Source organism: Mytilus galloprovincialis, chromosome 9 (genome assembly GCF_965363235.1).
Source record: "Mytilus galloprovincialis chromosome 9, xbMytGall1.hap1.1, whole genome shotgun sequence".
Taxonomy (NCBI): Eukaryota; Metazoa; Mollusca; class Bivalvia; order Mytilida; family Mytilidae; genus Mytilus; species Mytilus galloprovincialis.
This window is the reverse complement of record NC_134846.1, coordinates 30441999-30464566: the sequence shown is the minus strand read 5'-3', so window position 1 is coordinate 30464566 and position 22568 is coordinate 30441999. Positions and strand designations below refer to the sequence as shown.

General features: G+C 32.5%; 1 protein-coding gene and 1 long non-coding RNA gene across 2 annotated transcripts in view; one reads left to right on the top strand and one right to left on the bottom strand.

Annotated features, from left to right (window-relative positions):
- The first annotated feature begins 4082 nt into the window (after window positions 1–4082).
- LOC143044783 (toll-like receptor 1) overlaps window positions 4083–22568 on the top strand; it is a 43292-nt gene continuing 24806 nt past the window's right edge. The window contains exon 1 of the mRNA XM_076216943.1: window positions 4083–4169. The gene's annotated coding sequence lies outside the window, so the exon portion shown is untranslated. The remainder of the gene's footprint in view (window positions 4170–22568) is intronic.
- Window positions 12420–13873, bottom strand: LOC143044782 (uncharacterized). Its single transcript, XR_012968775.1, has 2 exons — window positions 13471–13873; window positions 12420–12654 (listed from the first exon to the last, which is right to left on the bottom strand). It is a non-coding gene; the product is annotated as an uncharacterized LOC143044782 (long non-coding RNA).

Genomic DNA, 22568 nt, shown 5'->3' with positions numbered 1-22568 from the left:
TCCAGATCTGTGTTGGAATTTTGGTTGGCCACTGGTCTGCTTCTGGAGCTAGGCTTCTGAACTTCTCCAACTGAGAACGAGAAAGACAATCAGCAATTTGGATTTGTTTTAAAGGGCTATAAATTGCCTTAACTAACGTATTATGTTTTAAGTTCATTAAAAACATCTGTCTTACTAAAGTCATAACTAATGATTTGAACAACCGCCTGATTATCAACATGAAAAATAACTTTTTTGTTAACAAAATAGGATTCCCAGGACATAAGTGCTGCTATAACTGGAAACAACTCCAACAATGTCAAATCTCTGGTGATTCCAGTCTCAACCCAATGTTTTGCCATATGCCTTGGGCCCATTGACCTGCAAAATATAGATCCCATACCCGCCTTTGGACCCCATTGCACTATCCGTGAACAACTCTTAATTTTTCATTTGAAACTCATACATTGTCTGTTATTACAGTGACACCATTGCATTGTTTTAAAAAGTCTAACCAAACTTCTAAATCTGCTTTCATCTGCCTGTTTACTCGAATTTTGTAATACGATTTTTTTACCCCGATTGTTGAATTTATGAGTCTGCGACAGAAGGTGCGGCCTGGAGCAACTACCTTACAAGCAAAATTTAGGAGCCCAAGAAGGGATTGCATATCTTTAAGAGTTATTTTAGAACTGTCCAAGGTATCTCTGATTTTTTTGTGAGAGTTTGATAAGTTTTTCATTTGGAAGCCGAATGATTAAATTCTGTGTATCAAATCTATACCCAAAGACATAAGTAATGTAGTCGGCAAAGTAGTCTTGTCACTAGCAAGAGGAATACCTATTTTGTTGCATACCTCTTGGAATAACTTCAAAGTATTGCCAACTTTTGATGTTTGGCTCGACTCGACAAAAAGAAAGTCATCTAAATAATGGAGGATATCACCATTTCCGCTTTTTAGCTGTATTATCCAATGCAAAGCTTTTACAAATTTCTCCCACAGGGCACAACTTATTGAGGCCCCCATTGGGAGCATTTTATTAAGATAATATTCACCCTGAAATTTTATTCCCAACAAGTCAAAATCGTGCGGGGCAATTGGCAACAAACGAAAAGCCGCTTTTACGTCACACTGACTTAAACGGGCAAATGTTTTGTGTCTATTTATCAAACATGCTGCTTCGTCCACTGAACTGTACTGAACTGAACAATGATCTTTATCAATAAAATCGTTTATTGAATTATTCTTAGGATAGAATAAATGTTGAATAAGTCTGAAATCCCCATCCTATTTAGGCACTAGCCCCATTGGTGATACCTGAAGTGTGAGAAAAGGTGGGTCTTTGAAAGGACCAGCAATGCGACCAAGTTTAACTTCCTTCATTATTTTGTCTTTGAAAATTTTGGGTAGCACTTTTTAAATTGGAACTCTCCCTTGGTTCCCTAGAGCCAAAATATTTTAATGAAAAACCGTATTTGAAACCAGATATAGTTTCATGTGCTACATTGTTAGATGGGAAGAATTCTAAATAATTTTCCACGACTGATACCTTTATAGGAGTATTTCCTAATGAATAAAAATTAATACTTTTTGTTACTTCTTCCTTGGGCCCGGTTATTACATTGGGCCTTCCTGTGTTTGCCACTGCATATTTCACATATGTGTTTAAACCTGATGAGATATCAGCAGTTTCCTCCGGTACTTCTGCCACCACGTGTCCGACCTCTTTTGTTTTCTTGGCAGTTCTTCTCCGGCCAGCTCCGTCTTTCTTTTGGGCAATTTATTCATGCTGCACTCTCTTTCCCTTGTCATGCTGGTCGTGCTTTTCTTCTTCCCCATGGCCCTTTATGGCGATCCTATGGCATTTCTCTTGTTAGGCATCTTTTCTTTATGAATAGTTAAACTAATTTGTGTAACACCTGCTTTCTTGTCGACAGCAAATTAACAAGTGCCCTATACGGGAATTCCAAATTCTGATTCAAGCTGCGAGCGCCGTCTATGGCCATGCCAAATATGGCAATGAGCTACAGGCTGCAACACCCAAGCACCCACACAAATATTTGATTGAATTAAACCAGATTATTGAAAATATAATTGTTTTATAATTTCAATTAGTTTCGATGCAAAGACCCTATAAGTGAATCAATATTAAAGCCGAAATATGCAATCTTTAATGACCTGACAACAGTATCGAAACTATATCCCTTCTTAATAAGTCTATTTAAAGGTTTTATTAGCTTCTGAGGTGAATACTGACATTTTTGTGCTTTAGAAAGAATATTTCCATAACAGATTAAATGTGAAATACCTGAAAGTATAAGACGTCTGTATGTTGAGCTATATGTACGAATGATGTCCTTGTACAGATGATAAAATTTAGTAAATGTATTGACTAGTTTGTGATATCGAAAACCCTGGTGTAATAATTTTTCAGTAATACATAAACTTCTCTCGTTAAAATCTACAACGTTGTTACATACACGAGCGAATCGTACAAGTTGAGATACATGTATATAAACACCGTAAGATGGTGACAAGGGAACGTCACCATCTAAAAATGGATAATTATAACGATAGGAAATGAAAAATCATCTCTTTAATCATAAATTTAAGTATGTAGATGATATAGATATCAAGATCGAGGACAGGGCAGTGGTCATTGTTAGTATTAGCTTTATTTAAAGTAAGTTCAACAGGATACATTTCTTTAGTATACATACTGAAGTCGTCATAATTGAGAGCCAATATATCATCCAAATATGTAAAAGTATTATTAAATTTTTGTATGAGATGTTGTTTCGATGGGTCTTTGCTGATTTTTGTCATAAATCGTAACTCATAGCAATAAAAAAACAGGTCCGCAATAAGTTGAATATTGCTTTCTATTTCGCAAAACGTTTCCTGCTTTTCACCACAAGGCGTCCGTTTGGATCATGAATTTTATTGTTTTTGTATATTTATCTACCCAACGAATAATATTTGAACAACAAGTATTAATGTGTCTTTTTACTTGAATACGGATGAAAAATTACCAGAGAAACAACTGGAATTAATCTTTTTAGACTAATTATTATGTATATGCAATGAATAGTAATGATATCAAATTTAGGTAAACTACAATAACACATATGATAAAAAAGAAGATGTGGAATGATTGCCAATGAGACAACCGTCCACAAGAGACCAAAATGACACAGAAATTAACAACTATAAGTCACCGTAAGGCCTTCAACAATGAGCAAAGCCCATACCGCATAATAACACATATAAGACTACATTTAATGGTATCAGTGTCTTTTAAGTTTTTTTTTAAATGAAAGTTCGGTCTATATTTAAACCGTATTTAACATATATAAAAAGAGTGCACACGAGTTTATTATCAAATAAGGAAATGTTTTAAATTATTAAAACATTTATTTGAAATACATTTACATTTACTTCCGATGTTTGATCTATTTTCATCTTTCTATTCCACTTATTTAAAAACGTCATCTCGAATTAATGCGATTGCTAGTTTAAACAGATTTAAAAAAACATGGTATCAATTTTACCTGACGGCGACTATAGTACAGAACCACGTCATATGTTATCGAGAAACAAAAAGACTCTCACGTTACGTAAAGAAAGATATATCAAAAAGGCATGTAAATGTATGCACCTGTCCTAAGTCAGGAATCTGAAGTACAGTTATAGTTATAGTATTTGTATAGTTAAGATCGTTGGTTTTCCCGTTAGATCGGTTTTACACTAGTATTTTTGGACGCCCTTTATAGCTTGTTGTTCGGTGTGAGTCTAGGCTCTTTGTTGAAGACCGTACCTTAACATATAAGGGTTTACTTTTATAAATTGTGACTTGGATGGATAGTTGTTTCATTGCCACTCATACCACATCTTTCTATATCTATGTCAGCACCATAAAACTGGTTACTAAGGTGGAGAAGATATATAAAATTTGACATTTGACATTTGACCTCTGTAAACATAAATTAATCTAGTACTAAAGCGGATAATTCATACAATGAAACGATGGGCACAGATGAGTCACTGCTTTAATGTGGGTTTTTTAATATCTGTAATCGTAAATTGCTAATAAGGAAGTAAAGTTATATTGCTAATACGGAAGTAGAGTTATGCACATCATTAGTTGTAGAGATGTTTCAATAGGAAAGACACATTTGTTCAATATAAAGTGAGTACTGATATTCACTAGTAACCCGAATTTAACTTGATCGGACAAAAACGCATTAACGCTGTTTAAATGAGATTAATCGTCATTTGATAAAGATTGACAAAAATTAAAAATCATTTTTAATTTATTTCAATGCATATCAAATCATTTTAATGCCAGTCAAATAGATTCGCTTGCAGTCGTTCAATTTAATTCAAGTTGGCGGTAAGTTACGTCAAACAAATAGGCCACGCCCCCGTTAAACTATTTCAAACTGGTATTAATTCGTTTTAAACCGTGTTGAGACCCGAGCTTTTAACAGGTAAATCACTCAAGCAAAACAACATCGATGTATCTTTCGTTTATTTGTTTCAAACTTTATCGACTTATATATATATAAATGCGTGTATTCTTATTAAAGTCATATACTTCACAATTTAAACAAATAAATGATCAATACACGTAACATATAAGGAATTAAAAAAAAAAAAAGCAATAAAATATTGATGCACGGTTTAAAAAATTCAAAACTTGTGAATCTGTTAAAAATAAAATAGTTAGATGTTTAACATATTTTTAATTTGCCCAAATGCAGTAGATCTTTATCTCACATATTCGTTTCAAAACTTGCTGAGTGCTATGAAAACTTGTGACATGTAAGTAATGTATGGTCCATTGCAATGACTTACGAAACTTTAGGTATTCCTGTATATTTCCGTTTCTCTTTTTCTGTCTTACTATAGTGTAATCGTAAATTAAATATAGACACGGAAATTAAAGTAACTTACAAAAATTATTTATTTTTCACATAGTTTAAATCGATGTATCTTATATTTTCGGTCAACAACAAATATTCCCTAGCTGTATATTGATATATGAAATAGCTTGTAATAAAAACAATGTTGTGTTAAATAATAAAATTAATGAAGATACTGCTGACATTTGTTGAATTTAATAAACAGTTAAGTCTTGCACAACATTGTAAATGAAGGAACAGCTCAATAAACTTTTAAAACTGTGTCAAATTGTAATATCGGTCACTGACGCGAAACGGGCGTTAATTGTGGAAAAGCAGAACAATACGAAAATTGTGAATTGTGGTTCCGATTTTGTACAGGGATTAGTGTGCTGTCATGCACCGTGACGTACACAAAGTCTTGCTATGAACATATATTCTGTTTATATGAGATAAATTTTAGTCTGCGATAATGATGGGTTGGTTGATTTAAGTTTTACGACCTTGACTTGCTCTAAGTCGACATTATCTTACGTCTAATGCATTTAAAAAAAAACACCATATATTTACGTTTAGGACATTTAATATAAGTCTACCTACCAAATTAAAATCAACATAAACATTATTAAAATAAACAAGAATGGAAAAGAAACAATTATGCATTGTTGCTCTGATATAATTTTTATTAACTATATTTGAGCGGTAATGTCTTAATAAAAACTAATTGTCGTATACATAAAATATTTCATCTAGGTGCTTTCGTTGAAGTTCGCGTTACATATCAAAATGAATTTCATTGGTTGGAACGTTTGCAGACTTTCAATCCAGGTGTTCTCATCGAGGTCCGCGTTCATGTTTCAATTCAATACACAATATTTCATCTAGGTGCTTTCGTTGAAGTTTGCGTTATATAGTAAAATGAATTTCATTGGTCGGAATATTTGCAAACTTTCAATCCAGGTGTTCTCATCGAGGTCCGCGTTCGTGTTTCAATTTAATACACAATATGAAGTCCAATATGGTAAAAAAAAAGAGAATTTTAAATTCTACGATGTCCGAGTAAATAAATAGAATTTAGAAAATAAAACACTTTTACGATTCTTCCAACACAATAAAGATACTATCCTTTTCGCCGATGAATAATTATTACTATAATATAAGAACTAGGATTTGTATACTATTCAATTTGGGAACAGTATACCTAACAATATATATGTTCCTGATTTGATTTATTCACTTAAATCAATAATTGATCAACTTGAACTTTGAAAAAGTTACATTAATATATCTTTTCGCATCCTTTAATTTAAGGACTAGTCCGCATATTTCGTCTGTTCTCGCTTCAAACCAAGCCATCATAAATACATCAGAGATTCCTAAAATTAAAGCATTTATTTAAAAATAATCCCCATCTTACTTCAAAGTATGAGGTAAATCGATTAGTTTACGCTAGCCAAGCAACCAACAGACAAAATAAATCTTGTCTCCCCGATCGAGACTACCTAATAAAAAATATGGAAATAATAGCATGTTAGCTATAGATTGGTTACAAACACATTTATGCAAACATGAAGCAGCTGTTTCCTTACTGAACTGGTCAGTGGTAATACAAAACCAGGGTTTCAAAAAGATGAAGAAAAAGAAAAAGACATTTAAAATTTATAAAAAAGAAATCAGAAATAGTGTTTAACTGAAATTGAACAAAAAAGAAATTATAAAAAATATAGTCTATAATATGTGAATATTTATTCAAGAAAGCTAACAATAAAATGAAAGAAAAATATGTGATGCTTAAGAACATTGACCTGGGCCGTAACAGCCTTATGTTGGAAATTTTAAAACAAAGTTGAAACAAAGGCTTGTCTTCATATCAAATTGTTTTCACGGCGAATGTCTTGCAAGAAGCAAACTCTCATTACTCCGGTGTCGCCCCTGCATGTTTTTGCGTGATCCATGTATGTTTCTGATTTACTTGTCTTTTGTTCATCTACTGTCCTACTGTGTGGCTATAGTCTTAAGTGTAAATTGTCATTTGAAATACTTGAAACTTGCTTATACTGGTTGGTTACACGTGAAACTTATGATAATGGTTCATGCATAAATCACCGGAATTTGGTACACGTTAAATGCACGTTATTTTTAAAAATAACATTATTAAAATAATATCTTTTTTCTAAAATTTAATTAAAATCATGAAAAATACCTTCATATTTTTGCAAAGTTCACGTGAAAATAACATGAAAAATTTCACGTGTGATTCATTTGAATTACTGAGTTTTTTACTCCATCATTTAAGGCAATGGTGGTGTCGTTGCGTCATCCATGCAGAAATATAGTACTTTAAAAATATGATTCAGTAAACAGTTTTATAATTGCTCGGTTTTTGATGGTTGTTTTACGTTCAGTGGCAAATAGTTCAGGCATGTTCGGGACAATACAATACAAGCTCAGTAAGTCGGACAAACAGTGCAAATTGTATGCAAAATTTCACAAAGTTCAACAGTGTCATTTGTGGAAAATTATTTACGAAACAAATCTTGAGATCATACATGCATTCTTTAAGTAAAACAAACTGCAAATGCGAAATATAAAAGGTTCAGCTTGAAATTCCACATGTAGGAGATGTAAGCCGGAGGCTGCGTGCCTTTTATATTTTATCAAAACGTCTAATCCAGCAACCTGTCATGAACAAAAAATAAAGGAAACCAAGACGAAATGCGGACCTTTAATATGAGTACATTTTTGGTAACACCAGGTACATAATTTAAACCTGAAGCAAAAAGACAGCACTCAGTCCTTAATAATAAGCCTTTTAAACCCTATATGTATACACCAAGTGCGCGATTGACGGTAGAACGGACACGGGTGAAACAGTATAATGATACGTGCTCTATTAGGATATTGGTGACAAAACATATTTTTGAATATGCAGTTCATATAATGGAACGGTAATTTTGAGATATAAAATGAAGTAGCAATGTAAGCAAGCTAACATTTCCGTCATTTTGTATTTGGTAGAAAGTTGATTAATTGGCAATTTTACCGCACCTCCTTATTCCATTATGTACTAATATGTACTAGGAGACTGAAATGTTACTGTGATAATTATACTTATCAAAACTTTCCTATTTAGGGAACCGTCGTTTAGTAAACTGACTACAAATTAGAAATAAAAAGATACTCGTCCAATTAGCATTAGTCACAATTTGCTTGGTGTATTTGGTTTTGATGTAGTTAAATGTCCAACTGTAGCTATCTTATAAATTGCATATCCCATATCTCTATTAATCGTTCTAACAGCAAACTGGTGTACAAATAATATGTTACATATATATTTTTTTATTTTATTTGTACTTGTACTTTTTATAAATAAAGTCTCATGTTACCCCACTTCCATAATTATCAAGCGGTAACGTAAATATTTCTTGTTGCCTAAATGTTCGTAAATTTTGTCGATTTCTTTGAAAAAATTATAGGCAATGATTTAAATTTTAACAACTAAAGTTTCAAGTAACGGGTGTAAATTGTAGGATTGATTGTTGGTTGCTTAACGTCCAGTGGCAAATATTTCATGCATGTCCAGGACGAGAACAAGTTAACACTAACTTGAATACAATACTAGGTAGGTTTTGTAATAGAGCCGATCCGGGAAAATGTTTGAGAAAAATTTGGACTGACACTGGACAATGAGGGTATATTATGAGCAATTTGCCCCTCATGGCCTAACAAGGCAACTATGTTAATTCTCTTTTAGTCGTTTTGTCTCCGAACTTATACATGTACATCTTTTCCAACTCAAATCACACACAAAAAACTACACTACCAGCGAGTACCCATGCAAGCGGAAATTAACACGAATAGAAAATCTAAATGATTTCAAGATCTAGCTATTTCAGTCTCTTTCTGCTATTTGAATACTAATAAGTCAGTCGTTTGCTTGTAAATTTCGAGAATTTTTTTTATAACGAAACCAGTCTTACTTAGTGACTAAAGCCAGTCCCAACTATTAGCTTGCGTTTATAGACGCAAGTTGATACTTGGGACTGACTTTAATCAAACTCTAACGGGACCTGATTTTTTTTATTTTGTTTTTTTCCGAATCAAGTTTCTATGTATTTCTCAGCCTACGGTAACCTTCTCAGGCCTGATTCCGATGTTAATGTATGTCTTGTGTAAACTTGGTCTAGCTAGCACTTTATTTTTAAAATGTTTCCGAAACTATAACGGTTTTATGAGACTATTTACATTTGGAACACATAGAATGTTAACTTATTCTGCAAAATAACCAAGGTAAGGTGGCTCGGGCCTATTTGAAGTTTCTATCAGAAGTGCATTTTTGGTTATTTTATTCTGTAAAGAAAATGAATCAAATTGGTCTAAAAAAAAAATAGGGGGTCACGGACCATTTAAGCTCAAAATTTTACTTTTAAACAGGTATGTAAAACGGACCATTTCTCAATGAAATGATGGGGAAAATAGAGGTGTTGTCATATTTTTATCAGAATACCAAAAAAACGTTCTATGACAATTGGTCCAAGACTGTAATATGAAAAGCTGGAATATAGCTTCAAAGAATGAGCAAATAAAAAACATAGGTCACCGATAAGGAAAAAAAAATATTTTGCCTTATAACCCAAATTTTGGCGGGGAAATGGTGAAAATGAGGTGAAATTCCATTTTGACCCTTTAACAAATACGGATAATAACGAAAATAGTCACAAAACTACAATGATTTAACATTTCTAATCAATCAAAATATCTAATAAAATTATATCGAATTTACGACAAATACTTTTGTAATTCATGCGTGAAATTATGCGCAGTCGAATAGTCCCGATCCACCTTAAACCACTTTTTTTTTACATTGAATTTCCATACTAACAAACTATTTTCTGTTTGAGTTTCAAAGTCTACTTGTATTGTACTTTTTCGACTTATTCTATCCGTATTCTCATCCAAATAAATTTCCTTTTTCCATTTTGTCCGAGCGGTGATTTTGACGACCATTTTAACACGAATTAATAGTTGTACGAATTCCCGTTTTTTTACACATCATCCTAAGTTTCTATAGATACATGTAAGATTTTTATTTTCAAAACAAAATTTCATGAGGATACAGCGTGCATCGATTCATGAAAAGTATTTATTGCAAAATAAACTAAGAATGAAATAAAGTGATAAAACTCAGTCTATTTTTCATAAGAACATACAGATAAATCGTACAGATGCTTTAATATTAAAAAAAGGAGAATATAAATTAAAAGTATATAGTAATTCATTTTTAAAGGTTAAAAATGAGCAGAAGAATTGCTGGAACACGATAAAGCAACCTATGTCAAAACGTTTACCGTTACGTATTGCATACAAACTTTCGACACTCTGCATCTAGAAAAAGTTACCATAAAAATGTCAAATAGTTTCCAAATTTTTTTTTTTATTATTTAATCACTTTGTGATTGCAGAACCGGTTGCATTGACTTGTTTGTGTGAACGTTATTCGATAACGTCAGGAACGATAACTCGTGGCGTAACGTCATAAGTCGTGTCAACTTACTGTCAAGACAAACGCTTTTATAGAAAATAAAGGAATATGGAGTAAACGTACACGGGACAGTAATCGCACACAAAGTCAATGCTTAACAAAAATACAAATTATCAATGGTCAGCGTTTTTATTCCTGTTCATCTTTTATAGTCGCTAAAGGGTCTTCAACAATGAAAGATTCACTTGTGTACCAGAACAACAAAAAGACACTAGCAAGAAAAGATCTGAGAGTACTTAAGTTACTGACAGCTAGTTCACACTCTTACGCTTGAAGTCTTCCTGTCCATCATCCCGCAATCGTTATTTTTGAAGACCATAAGTGAATGAATAATTCGATTTTCTGTCTCAGGACCTGCGCATATATGAAATACTTACCACTGAACATTGAACAAGTAAAATCCAGAGTTTTGCATTTACAAGGACGCGTACGGATGAGGATTAAATATAATCTTTATGATATCTTCACTTGTACTTTACCCTTAGGCTGTCTTCGTGTACTGTAATTTATGGTTTAAAGGAATACGAATACTTTATTTCTCATAAAACTTCAATTACTAGTTATCAAGAACATACATAAACATAACTATAAGGTAAAATTATTACATGCATGTGTAAACGATACAATTAAATTAACATGGAGAGCTGACTTTCACATTTATATTTTTTACATAGTTTTTCTTATATTACAATATTTGAAGAGTTAAAATGTTGATCAACTTTAAAGATATATTAGGGTTTGACTTAACAGTAGTTCCGTAAACATTTCCTTCTTTCTATAGTTTATAGCCCGTAACAGAGTAGTGATCGAATTCGCGTTTCTTTACCGTCAGAATAAGTTATGTTATCGACAAACTTATTTCAGAAGTGACATAATTTAATTTTCTTCATCGACAAAATATTTCATGTCCAACGTGTAAGTTTTCATTGTTTAAGTCGAAGTTTTTTTAACACAGTAAAACTTTTTTATAATCAACCTCTGTCATTGGCATTTTCATTTTAACGGTAAAGGATCAAATACGGGATCTCCGAAATTTCTACCATTTGTTACGAGGAAATCATTATTCAATCGAACATATGTCTTTGTTCATGACACATATTATGAAATACAAAGGAGTTGAAATGATCAAATACTTTCGAACTGACGGAAACAAAAATACATAATCTAGAATGTGTGTTCTGTCATAAACAATGGCTTCGTCGAGCGAATCGACGATGTTACATGTAACTGATCTTACCCAGACAACATGAGTATGTTGGCCCAACATTGGCACAACGTATATCATTGCATTGGCCCATCGTTGTATTTTAACGTTGGCCCAACGTATAAGTGCAAAGTGGGCCTACGTTGGCCCAACATGATGGCTTCATGTTGGCCCAACGTTGTACGGTTATATGCAATACATAGAGCCAACGTTGGCCCATTGTATGAAAAAAGAAATCCATGTTGGTACAACGTTGGACCAACGTAGAAATATCTTTTCTTATGTTGGCACTATGTTGGTCCAAGGTAGGTATTTCTCATTTTTATGTTGGCAATACGTTGGTCTATTGTTTCAACCAAATTACAATGGATGCTGCATGAGGAGCTGTATATGATAAATACCCCGGAGCGCATTTGATCTTTTTTTGTATTCCAAACTGCCAAAGTTTAAGGTAGCAATTTTGTATTTTTGTATTACCCATTGTTGTTACTGTCCTTGTTTTTTTCATGAACTTTGCCTCTTTAATTTTATTTATTGTGTGACGCTAAGATATTTCTTTGGCAATGTTTGATGGATCGACCAGATAAACTCTGTGTCATTTGGTGTCTTGTAAAGAGTTGTCTCATTAGCAATCATACCACATCTTCTTTTTTCATATCAATTTCATTTATTTCTTTAACAGAACAAATGACGTATGGCTTATGGTTAGGCGATCAAACAAATAGTTTTTTCGGAGATGTAATTTTAGTTGTATTGGTTCCAGATCCAGAATGAAAATTAAATAATTCAGAAGATGAAACTTTATTTATTTTAAATTTAATATCATTGGTCGTCACCACTATTAGTGTCCTCCTCAATTTGAACTTCAACAGTGTCATTATTATTTATAATTGTTATTCTTTTTTTCTCTTCTCTGTTTCTTGCCACCTTCTCTGTCAAGGCTTAAGCGCCGCCAATCTTTAGCTGCATCATCTATTTCATTATCCGAAGACTCTTTACAGCTATGTTTTTTTTCTAACCGACTCTGTAATAAAGTTATAAGTAAACTTGAATTGCGTATTTGCCTAATGCATGCGTGCGTAATCTCCCTTCTAGATATGTAATATGAAGTAATGTATATTCTAAATAGTTTAAACACTATTTAATACAAAATAAAATCTTAAATAACCATTTTGTTTTATATTGGTTATTTGTCTAATGGCCAGAAATTCATTAGTATTAGACGGATTTGTGGGTATAACAAACCCTTATTACTATTATTTCAGAATTCGGTATCATGCTTTATATATTCGTAATATACATGATATATAAAGAATAATTTAGATGTGTATTAATGAACAGTTATATATTTGATATATAAAAACACTGTTACACATTCAAGTGTGTATATGATTAGGTTTCACAAATATATCGTATCTGTTTGCATGCGATTTAGAAATACAATAAAACTAACAAATTCATTTATATTTTAATGAAGTAGAAATCATTATACCACATTTTTGAAAAAATTAGGGAATAAGGTACATCTTAAGACAATTTTATTCCATTAACTTCAGTAATGATCATACATGTTGTGGTTATAGATTTATATATTTTACCATTTGTTTGAAGATACTAATGTTCAGTGGCAAATATTTCATGATAATTAATAGGATTGAAATGATTTAAAATCTAGAAAATATTTCGCCCGAAACGTATAAACTTCAAGATCAGCATTATAAAATGATAGAAATTAATATATGTTTTGATTTTTAACAACATCCCTCAGATTAAAAAATCATATTGTATTTGTCATTCTGAATCGTATATATATATCAGATTTTTTAAAGTTACAACTTACATGTTACTATCTTTCTCTTTGAATCTCAGATGACATGATTTTCTCTTTTTGTTTTCTTCGTATCGCTGCTCTCTTACAAATACACAACAGGAAATAATCACAAAAGTGACCATCCCATTACATTCAGATTTCCTATAAACTTAATTACCATAGCAACTATCTTTGAAATTTGTCGAACATATGGTCAACCTTCTATCAGAATGGGCTTGATTAACAGACTGGCTGTATCAAATATCACTCTGCATATAATTGCTATTATTATGTTTCACAAAGTTTAATGAATAAAGTTATTATAAATAATGATTGCAATAAATTTTAATTTTTAACCAGGCAATCTATGTTTACGATATACATTTTTTTTATTACAGTAATGATATTCCAGTATAAATTTTACCTGACTTATATATAGAGTATAATATATATCACGCAACGTTGGGCCAGCATTGGCCCAACATGGAGTTGTAAATGTAATTTCAGTTGATAAACACTTTCGGTATAACATTAACTTTTCATAAAGCCTGCTGCAATCGAAATTATCCGCCTCCCAAGAGAAATAAAGCGTAAAATATTATATTATCAATTTTATTAACAAAATTTCATATCGGCCCTATGTTGCTACTAACATAATGCCAACATTTGCCCGATTATTTATAACCAACATGAGATAATAATATGAATTTACAAAAACAGACCAACGTTGGGCCAATGTTGTGCAGCCGACACCAACGTGCGACCAATGTACCGACAATTTGCCAACGTTGGGCCAATGTTGTGCAGCCAACATAAACTTGCGACCAACGGACCGACAATTTGCCAACGTTGGGCCAATGTTGTGCAGCCAACATAAACTTGCGACCAACGGACCGACAATTTGCCAACGTTGGGCCAATGTTGTGAAGCCAACACCAACGGTCGACCAACGGGCCGACCATTTGCCAACGTTGGCCCACTGTTAGTCTGCTGACTGGGTAGCTGTAGAAACAGTTGGTGCGACCTCGATAAAATCTTTATCAATTTAATATAAGCGATAAATATTCATGACTACAATGATAACAAGAAAAAGCTTTTAAAAAAAAAGCTAGCCGTCTCTTAGCTGATGAAAATGGAAAGTGTTCTCGCTTTGTAGATTAATTCATTCAGAATAGCCTTGCATATCAATCAACAAATTTTACCACATACGTGAGGTCACACGTTATGAAGTAGTGTATCGTTTAATGTTGTGTGTGTTTACAAAACTCCAGGAGATTCGGCTATTTATAGATAAAAGTTACCCGTGTACCAATATGCATAATTTATGACAAGGCAAAATCTAATTTCTAAAATAGAGAGGACAAATCCGATACTCTACGGGATTGAAAGACATTTACTAGGTTTGGATTGTTCCAACCAATCAACGAACTTTAATTATTCACGTCTCAGTAATATCTTACAATCAGGTGGTAAGAAGCCTTCAGCCCGCAGACTGCCCAACGTTCAATTCTTAATAACGTCTTCGAGAAGACGTTAATGAATTTATTGGAGTCACATCCACTGTTTCTACTGTTAACGTGAACTCGTCGGTTAGTGCAATGAAGACACTTTTAAAGATTGAGATTGTTGGTTTATTCTTTACACCTTCGAGGTATTAAAATTATTTCAGTGTTTATTTAAAGTTAAATTTATTTTCAAATCTCTTCTGTTTAAAAATTGTCGAAACTTCCGTTTAAGATTTCTGTGGTAAACTATCTATTCTATAGTTAGGACCATTTTATAATAAATACCCTTTTGTACAAGAATACTTTCTTTATAGAAGTATAGATCTGCTGGTTATAGATTTTTTTTATAACTTTCATTATTGTGACGACGCGCTATGAAATTCAGATTAATTTATAAATGAAGTTGTATATAAATTTTTGGTCATAAACACAAATCTTTTAAACAGTTCGACGAGTGCGTCAATGTTACAGTAGTCTGTTTACTGTAAGTTACTAAGCTTGGCCCGATTCATCTGTAATTTATGGAAACTAATTCACCACTTTCTGAGACATTCATTTTTATTTCACCATCAGACATGAAGCTACATTTGTAACTAAAGGAAAACTCTCAAATTAAAGAAATTTGACATGATATACTGCAACTTTCTTATAATCAATTAAACGACTGCTTTTCTTAGATATGTGATTTTTCATGGTCAAATTTTTTCATTGTTAACGGACATTTTGAGATTTTTTATTGTAAAAAAATGGTGTTTTTTTTAAAGAAATCAACATTCAAAATTTAGAACTTCATGAACATGTACAGAAAGCTGAATTATTGCACATCTATGTACTACTTAAAATTGTACTTCGATCTGTTGCGTCCTTGAAATGTTCTGACCGTCCTAAGATTTAATGTACGGAAATGTTTCGGTAAATTAAATTCAAATCCGAATTGAATGTTTATGACACACAAAAAGAGAAACCAGAATCTCGTGATGACCAAACGTATGTACACGTTGGGGCGATTTAGAGCTCTTCAGAAGGAGTGAGATTCCACCCTTGTTGAAAGCCTTGTGGAGACCTCTAGATTTTTAAATTCCCTCCGTATTTCTCATGGATGGAGTGTGGTCTCTCTGTAAATTACCCCATATCTTTTCATTTTCCTATTTACCGAAGGTTCCATGTGAAAATTTCCATTGGATCATATCTGTTAAACTAAATGTACAAAACAGGTTCAAGAAAAGGCGAAATTTCTTTTTCAAACCCGAACTAGAAATCCATTTTTTTTCTAATAGAGCACCTTACATTATCGTCAATGAGTTCAGGCATGTGAAAAATTATATAATCATACACAAGAAAGAAACCCTGAACAGGCTTTCAGCAATATTTTTTACCTATTTAATATTAAGTAAATATTAACATGTACATGTATTTGATAAAGTACAGATATAACAAAGAAACTGCCCGGTATCCGACGTAAGAGTACACTTTTTACTGCACGCGTAGTCGGGTGCGTTCACTACGAGGACACTTGTACTCAACTACGCGTGAAGTATGAGTACAGAATCGTCCCATACAGTACATTTTCTATGTTATCCTAGTATATTATCCGACAGTTAAGAATAGAATCTGGTCAAATTTTGAAGTTTTTTGATTTTTGCCACGGACCATTTAATTTTCATGGAGGAAGGGGCCTGGTAGTTTTTAGAAAACAATATTCTGACCCTGATTTTGACTTAAAAAATCTGCTGCCTCAATATTTTGTCATATGAAAAAAAAATTGTCAACAAAATTTTCCCGTTTAAACTGTACTAGAAAAAAAGTTTGGCATGTGAAACGGACGAAGACATATTCTAACAGAAGTACAAATACCAGTCCTCCCTTTTGTGTATACATATGAGAAAACATTTCAAAGTTATTGATTGAATTCAAATCCATCACACATACGGTACACATTGTAGTACGAAAAAATAAAGGACTTCATTCCTATCAAACACCTTTTTAATTGTTTACCAGTATATTTCATTTAGTTTTGGGTAAAATTGTAAAGGAAATAATACTATCAAGACGTCCTTCCATAAATCTTTTTTTTCTGTTCTGACTTTGAAGAAATGACTACTTTTCTCCCAATCGAAATGGTGCATGAACATATTTTGTTTCATATTATTAGAATTATTTTCAATATTATCGGTATTAAACTTGATTATCGACACATGAAAGTTTGTCACATTGTCAATCTTTTTAACGTTTAAGTACCAATACTTCGGTCACTACTCAATTAAGTTTGTCGATAACGTAGCTAATTTTGACGGTATAGAAACATCAATTCGATCACTTCTCTGTTACGGGCTGTAAATGTTCTACAATTCATAATGAAATGGTACTCGTCATCAATGTTGTTTGTGTCACAGAGACGACATATTCTGTCTTCTCTGTGTAAATCCTACCACCTTCTAGACTCACTGAGCGGCAAGTGGCGACTACCACATATGCGTATTTGCGTAATATATGAATTTAGTAAGGTAAAAATGAAAAGCAGTTTTCAAATTGTTAATTGTTTTTGAAAATACGACAACATGAATTTTTTATGCGATTCTGCAATAAAAACAAAGCATTCTTGTTGAAACTGGTCTTTGGTTTTTTTGTTTAATACATTTTGATACCCATTTATCACAACAATTTAATTCGAAATAGTTGTAATTTGCAATTTTTTTAAAGGAGTAGGTCCAGTAAGGGCCGATTTTGGCCTCAATTTTCAAGTTCATCTGACGAAATATTTTAGACACTTTTAAAACACTTAAGTGTCTATTTCAATTGATTCAATTAGTTTTTGTGAAAGATTTTAACTGATTTAGTCATTAAAAACGCTCCGATTCAAGCTTGAATATGAAAAATCTATCAAATTTGCCAAAAATCGACACTTTTCAGATGGTTTTTGTCAAAAATGAAAGTGGCCGCATTCGTGTTCATCCTCAACCTTTATATATATTATGTATTATCATCAAATACAACTTACGTTTCAATACTATGAATGAACACGAATGCGGCCACTTTCATTTTAGACAGAAACCATCTAAAATTTAACTAAAATGCTAAAATTGTGAAGATTTCAGTAATTTAGCATGACTTTATGATGCTAGTACCCGATATATGTGCATTGTATTGTCAAAAACAGCCCATATTTATGTAGCAGAATCATTCTACTTTCCAATAAATAGCTTTACGATTACATTATCACAACTTTGTTAAACAGCTATATTTTGGGGCAAAAAAGGGGTCTTACTGAACCTACTCCTTTGTATTTTATCCTCACCAGGTAGGTGAAATTATGTATAAAATTAAATTTAACGAAATTGCGAAAATGCATTACGAGCATATTCTATAATTTTAAGTCTTAAACTTTTTCAAATATTGAATACGCAACAAAATCTCTGTAATCTTACCCATGTATTATTTATGTTTATGTCAAAGGCGTTTGATTGGGTATTAGTTAAAGGTAGGCGTGGTTTTCGGTAACTTTCCTCCAATCAACTGGCCTATTCGACAAACATGTGTGCGCTGATGCGTGTAAACTGGCTATTGTAACGGCACGTGTCATACATCAGAATCTATCGTGCGTGACCAATATTTATTGTAAAATTTCTTGTCATGTGAGCAAATTATCAGACATACAAGTTTTAAAGGTTACAACTTAGATTTCCTTTTTGAAAGATTATTATTTTCGGCAGTGAAAATTCTGAAATATATTTTGTTCAATAAATAATAGTGACTGATCTTCTTATCTTGTTCAATAAATAATAGTAAAATTTACTTTCCATATACATGTTTGACTTCCTAAATAACACTAGGAAATAAAATTTGTCACAATTTCGCTTTTGTCGTCTGCCCAAGTTAGTTTAATTTGGTATTGCAATATGCACATGAGATACTTGTCACTAAACGTTGAACAAACAGTAACCATCCACCAATCCATCAGTGATTGCGATACCTCTGTTACATACCCGTCTTTTTGTCACATGTTTGGTACTATTCTTTGAACAAAGTTTGTGTTGTAAGCCGAATTTGTCCTACATTTTAATTGTTCTTGTCAAGTAATACATTCCTTGAACTGGTTTAAATGTTAAACTAAATCCTATGAAATCAATTTGGTGCATTGGTTCTTTGAAACACAATTTTGTTAATTTGAGCGTGTCAACACCTAGTCTAGTAGTGATTTCGGTTTGTATAATCATACAACAAAAGTTTATATTGGTATTATAGTAAGTTATTGTTTCATTTTACATGTTTACCATTGGTGACATCAAATAAAATGTGTTGCAGGTTGAACTAAGCAATACGAAATTTAAATGTCATATCCATATATATGCAAACTAAAGGATCTAAACTTTTTATGTATGTTTAAACTATAATGAATGCGGAGCGGGGTATTGTACGAAGTCATCCAGACTAGCCGAATTATAAATCCTAGCCTCCGTATGATACTTTGATGTCAAATGGACTACAGTTAAAAAGTTACATTTGCTACCAATCCATGCAAAATAGTAAGATGTATGTTCCTGAGCGTATTATGCACAAAGAAAAGGGTTTTGGTGTACTTTTGAACTAAGCATGGTAGTATGGTTGCCATACGCCTTCATGTTACAGAAACGACCAATATACACTACAACAGAATTACGATTTCAGTTGTTATAGTTCACACACAAATTAATTGGGCTAGTTTGAAATCTCCTGCATGGTTTATTCCATTGGCAATCATATTCAAGAAAAGTTGTAAATCTTGAATATTCTGTAACATCTGTATGAAGCTTGATTGAGACGTAGATTCACACAGATACCGATCATTGTTATCTTGTCTTCATTTACACAAATGAATGTCGGGGATTCGGAATATGGCAGTTATACATGTATTCTCAGTTTATATTTAGTTTGAAGCATTATCGAACTAATACGACTTTCATCTTTAAAATTTACTTTGCACTAAATATCTAGTAAATGACATTACATAGGAATAACTTGTGGTGTATTCATGTATACTAGTATGTAATAATAATAAAAAGAAACCAACAGCACTATTTGACGAAGACGAAATTAAGGATTGAGTTTTAACGTCCAGTGACATATATTAGAATGATGTCGAAACAGAACTTGAAATTGACAATAGGTGTTCATAGAACCGTCGCTTTTCCAAAGAATTCACGCTCAGTTGCGATTTCACGTGCTATTTCACAACCTCGGGTTCGCATTATAGTTATATTTGTACAAAATAACTAACAATAAAAAAATTGTGATGATTTCTTTAACTGTTCTTGAACGTTTTAGTTTTAATATAAATCTGTGATTTTTCTATATTCGTACTTTCGTCGAAGCAAAGCAAGTTCGATCTAGACCTGGACATTTATGCATTAAACAATATTCAATCGTTGTACAAATTTATTGTAGAACATGTAGAAAAATCCGTCTTTTCGGATAAAAAAATCTACTTTGTTAACTCGGATAGAAAACTAACAATATAGTTTATCCTATTACAACAAATCAAGGACGTATAACTAACTAACATCTAATATACGTCCTTGAACAAATGGAAGTTTTTAACGACCTTGACTGGCTATACAGCCCTTGCACGGTCGGCCCTGGCTTGCGCCTTTTTGGGCATTAAATAATTTAATTTTTACCATTTGGTAATTGACATAATTTAGTATGATAATAAGTTAAATAAAAATTTAAAATAAACAAAAATTTGAATAAATAAATGAATAAAAATTTATGAATAAGTAAATAAATAAAGAAAAGAAAAGAATATAAAAATAAATATAATAAAATAATATAAAGATAATTTTGTTTAATAAAAAATAAAAATAAATAAAAAATAAATTAATAAATAAAAAATAAACATGGTGCCACCAGAAGTAGGAACAGGAGGAAAGCTAGGCCAAGCAAACAGCAGTGAACGGCAGCAACGTTGTCCTGGTACACCAGCAGCCAAGTAAAGAGCGGATAATTTTGATATGCCAAATTGTGTATGTGAATTTATTTGCCAAATATTTTGTATAAACCGAAATAAGCCTAAATTTGTGTATGTGAGTTTTGCAAAAATAATTAGTGAGATGTTTTGTATGTACTAAAAATAAAATGATAGGTAAAATAAAATAAAATAAATATAAAACCAAAGGGTGTATGTAAATTTTGACTGCTTTGTGCTAGCCTACCGTAGTTGCAGGACTTTATAGTGCTAGTACACTGGAACAACTATCCGCAGGAAGACAGCGCCCCACGCTAATTAAAACTGGGTTAGCGCAAACCAGATCTTGCGAAGTACCATTTTTTAAGTCTTAGATTTGACTTGCGACTTAATGTCATGAAAAATTTACATACGGACCAAAAGTAGAAACAAAAATAATTTGGAGTGCCGCTAATTTGGAAAAATAAAAAAAAAAGCCAAAGGTTATCGTGCGTTCTTGTTTAGTTAGCATAATTTCAATAGTTTAATTAACTTATCCCTACATACATTTTATCTAATATTAAATATTTTAAATTATTTCAAAGGATTAAGGATTTTGTTTTTATATTATAATTAATTTGGATTTTAATTCGTCTTAAAGATTTAAATTTTACTGCCGGTTACGGCCTGACTCCATTTTGAGTCACTGACCCGGATAACTCTTGCAGTGTGTTTTGCCTATTTAATGATGTTTTGGTAAGTCGTCTTGAAAAGCCTTCTGTACTGCCGGTTATGGCCTGACTCCATTTTGAGTCTCTGACCCCGGATAACTCTTGCAGTATAGTTGGTCTTCTTAACGATCTTTTCTTTAGTACGTACTGTATTTGTGGTGAAGATTTAATTTTTACTGCCGGTTACGGCCTGACTCCATTTTGAGTCACTGACCCGGATAACTCTTGCAGTGTGTTTTGCCTATTTAATGATGTTTTGGTAACTCGTCTTGAAAAGCCTTCTGTACTGCCGGTTATGGCCTGACTCCATTTTGAGTCTCTGACCCCGGATAACTCTTGCAGTATAGTTTGTCTTCTTAACGATCTTTTCTTTAGTACGTACTGTATTTGTGGTGAAGATTTAATTTTTTTACTGCCGGTTACGGCCTGACTCCATTTTGAGTCACTGACCCAGATAACTCTTGCAGTGTGTTTTGCCTATTTAATGATGTTTTGGTAAGTCGTCTTGAAGAGCCTTCTGTTCTGCCGGTTATGGCCTGACTCCGTTTCTGAGTCTCTGACCCCGGATAACTCTTGCAGTGTAGTTGGTCTTCTTAACGATCTTTTCTTTAGTACGTACTGTATTTGTGGTGAAGATTTGACTTTTTACTGCCGGTTACTGACCCGGATAACTCTTGCAGTGTATTTTAATTCTTTTATTTCTATTACTTTTTTTAATTTTTTAAAAATACTTATATAAATTTGTGGTAATCAATTTCTGTTAAATATTGTACCAAGCATGACCAGACATATTGTTGTTTGTCTTTAGGAGGATCTAGTAGTATTTTGGTATTAATATTTTGTATTTGAACCTTATCCAAGTTTGATTGCAAATTTTGTCTCGATTGTGAATGATTAATACAGTTTACTAGTACGTGTTCTATATCCTCTTTAACGCCACATGTATTGCATATTGGAGAGACATTGCGTATG